Source organism: Myodes glareolus, chromosome X (assembly GCF_982192425.1).
Source record: "Myodes glareolus chromosome X, mMyoGla1.1, whole genome shotgun sequence".
NCBI lineage: Eukaryota > Metazoa > Chordata > Mammalia > Rodentia > Cricetidae > Myodes > Myodes glareolus.
Genome location: NC_142053.1, coordinates 146,553,723 through 146,557,474, shown reverse-complemented (window position 1 = coordinate 146,557,474; position 3,752 = coordinate 146,553,723). Strand labels below are relative to the sequence as shown.

At 44.2% G+C, this 3,752-nt stretch overlaps 1 pseudogene; it reads right to left on the bottom strand.

Moving 5' to 3' along the window:
* Positions 1–1,285: 1,285 nt before the first annotated feature.
* Positions 1,286–2,262, bottom strand: LOC148117525 (spindlin-2-like; annotated as a pseudogene).
* Between the last annotated feature and the right edge of the window lie 1,490 nt (positions 2,263–3,752).

Sequence of the window (3,752 nt, the reverse complement as noted above, 5' to 3'; positions counted from 1 at the left end):
CACATTCTTTGTGCTCCAGAAGCACTCAGGAGAGTGACAATGATGAGGATGAGGAGAAGAAGGTACAAGGGCATACCAGCATGCCTTTGATCAAATTCTCACCCACTTTGTATCTGAGTCACCTGACGTGGGTTAGCAGACCTATGTGCTGAACCCTGACTGAGTTTGACATCACCAACCTTTTAACTGAGTTTGTGAAGATGGAGAACCAAAAATTGCCAGTTACAGAAGGTCAGGGTCCTGGCATGATGGAAGCCAGGAATCAATACCTTACAGGTATTGCAGTGTTGGATGTGTGTGTAGGGTCTTTGCTACTCTCCACCATCAACAGAGATTCTTCAGTTAACTGATATTATACAGCTCTTTGCATATATTGTATGTGTGCATGCCACACACCAGCAGGCATCAAGTTATACATGTTTAGCCTGTAACTCACTGTGGGTGAGTCTGTTCACCAGTTTCATAGCACAAATCTCAGAAAACATGGGCTAGGACAAGGGAAAAATATTTTCAATACACAGCAGGGCAGATGTACAAATGAACTCACAGGGGTTGGACAGCATGTGTAAGACAAATGCTAGACCATGTCATGGCATGAGTAAGTAAGTGGCAGAAAGGAGCCTGGCATGAGTAAATAGGTGGCAGACAGAATCCTGGCTTAAGAAAGCAGGTAGCAGATAGAATCCCGCCATGAGGATGTAGGTAACATGAGGTCAATTCTTTATGAAGGAGCCTCTAGAAGGAGACGCTTTTCTCTAAGCATATTGCTCCTTGTTCCTCAACGTGCTCCAGTGGAGAACCACACACAGGGACTTACAGCTGTTACAAATTAAACCATTAATTAAAAAAAAACCTGATTTTCTTTGATTCCGAGTCCACATTTATGTCCTTTCCTGATCAGTCTGTTCTGTTTACTCTTAAGTCCCAAAGCCTAATGCTGCTATCTGTCACAGTTAACCCTATATCATGCTACTCCCTCAAACTTTACCCCTCCCCGAGTTCCTACCTCTTTTTGGCACATCTCCTATGCTTCCTAATCAGCCATCTTCTCCTCTTTCCCACCCCTCATCTCCAGTCCCTTCCTCTCCCAGGAGACCAGACCATCAAAGTCCTGTTCTGAAAAAAACCCATCATTTACCAAACAACACACCATGTTCAAAACTTTTTATTTTTAGACCAAGACAAATTTCATTGGAAAAGATATCATGGTTATTAGAGGACCTAAGGTATCTCCGAAAATAAATAACAAAGCATTCCTCCCAACACAATTTTATGTCTACCTCTCCACAGTTTGTGAATTTCACTTTAACAGATCTTCACCAAATCATAGACGTAGATATGGAAGTCATTATCAAACTTGATGAAATACACAGAAGATTTAGTGGGAACTTTGTAAATGATTTTGCCTGTCTTTTGGGTTCTGTCTCCTTTATTGTACTGCACACATTTTCCTGTCAAGACATCCATGCCTGCTTCCTCTTCTGGAGGACACTCTGGCATGATGTGGAGGTTGACTTCAGTGTAGATGGTGGTAAAGGTACAGGACAGTATCTTTCTTGTTTGAAATGTAGAACATGGTTGTAATGGTTGGCACCTCATCTGGGTCCACCCCACTCGACTCATCCATAGAGCCTGATATGATGTGGAGTTTGCCTTGAATGTAGTCCTTCAGGAGGTCATAAATGTACAAGACCAGATCTTTCTTGTAGGTAGCATAGAACCAGGTCTTCATGTTCGGCACTTCCTCTAGGACCATCCCTCTTCACTCATCCTTAGAGCTGTTTGTGCCCTCAAATATATGTTTCACTGCTTTGCCAACTGTGATATTTGCAAATGAGTGTTTGTCACCTGAGGAAATGCCATTTTATTAGGCAGTATCCTAAGGTTTAAAATCCTTTTATCATTGTGAAGCTCCAGTCTGTAGACACAATCAATCCCATCATACTTCAACAAATAGACAGAGGGGTTTGTAGGCAGTTGATCTAGAATGATGGCATCCCATTGGGTGACTGTTCATTGCCTTCCTTCCATCCATGAGAAATTCTGTGGCCAACAATATTCTCCATGGTCTTAAAAGGCCTGACCGGTTTTTACTTCTGGAGAGGTGAGCCATCCCTCTTCTGGAGTGTTGGCCTACCTGTCATACTCAGAGGCATCTTCAACATGTCTTTAGACCTAGTGCGGTTGGCCACAGCACTCCTGGCCCACTGTCTTGTGGCTATTGTTCTGTGTTTGGGCTTCATACTTATCCTATCTCTGAGATGGAAGAACTCAACTCTTTAAATTACATATGAAGTCATTGCTTCCACCATGAGTGCCTACAAGGAAAAGAAGGAGAGGACATGAGGCTAAGACTCTTTTCTGGAAGTACTTTGTTGCAGGTGATGAAGAGAGTGCTAAATAGGTTTGGATGCGTAAATGTAATTTTGTCATAAGACAATAGTAGGACAATTAGCAAAATATTCTCTACAGCTCAGTGTATCTGTCTCAGAGATGCATTCTTGCTGCTCAGAGGCAATTCCCCTCTGTTGGGAAACCTGCTCTCTGTCAGAGTAGGTCAATGAGAGGAGGCAGTATGCCTATCCTCCACTTGAGTAATAAAAATGTGCACAGAATGGCAAAGAAGCCAGAATGACAGTCATATCTCTCCTTTTACACTCAAGCCATGAGTCAGGTGGCTGCACACAAAAACACTTGCCCAAGATCATAGCACTACTGACTGCAGGCTTTCTCTATTGTGTCTCCTGATCTAGACCCAGGTTAAATACATAAAGTTATTCTGTGAAAGGAACATTGGGCCACTTTAGCTCTTGATGCAGGGACTTCTTTATTCACACATCCCTGACCACCTCCCTTTGCCTGCCCTATTGTCTGGGAGGTTCTGGGCCCAGGAACAGTTCCTTCTCCTGCACTGAGGAGATCCACTCAGAGTCAGTCACAACAAAGTTTAGACCAAGATGCCAAGACTCTCCTGGCTGCATTTGAAGGATGGGTAGGGCAGGCACCAATGCAAGAATTCCTACGGCGGGCCCTTTGTCTCCCGGGTCCTGGGAAGACCAGCTAGCCCTGTTGCACTGCTGAGGAGCTCTTCCCAGAGAGGGTAGTGGGTGCTGGCCTGGGCAGCCTGCCTGTCTGGGAAGAGAGCACAGCCCTTCCCCCCTCAGCTTCTGCAGCAGGGTCTTAGGTGTTCCAAGGTACCCCTCCCCTCCCCCCACTGCTGCGGGCCCTTTGTCGCCCGGGTCCTGGGAAGACCAGCTAGCCCTGTTGCACTGCTGAGGAGCTCTTCCCAAAGAGGGCTGAGGAGCTCTATCCAGAGAGTGCTGTGAAGTCCTACCCAGAGAGTGTTGAGGAGTTCTATCAAGAAAGTGCTGAGAAGTTTCATCCAGAGTGTAGGAGATGGGTAGGCGCCAATGCAAGAATTCCTCCAACAACCTGAAAGGCGACATGACATCTCCAGAATCCAGGGAGCTCGAAACTAGAAGAATTGAATACCCTACTCCAGAAGAAATAGAAGAAATCGACTCTAAGTGCTTCTTTATGAAAATAATAGAGGAACTTAAACAGGAGGTGAAAATCTGCCGTAAAGAAATGGAAGATAAGGATAACAAAAAGATTGAGGAAATAAGTAAAGAAATGGAAAAGAAATATACCAAAACGTTTGAAGAAATGAGTAAATCCGTAAATGAAATTCTGGGAAACCAAGAAAAAACAATCAAACAGGTAATAAAAACAGTTCAAGATTTGAAAACTGA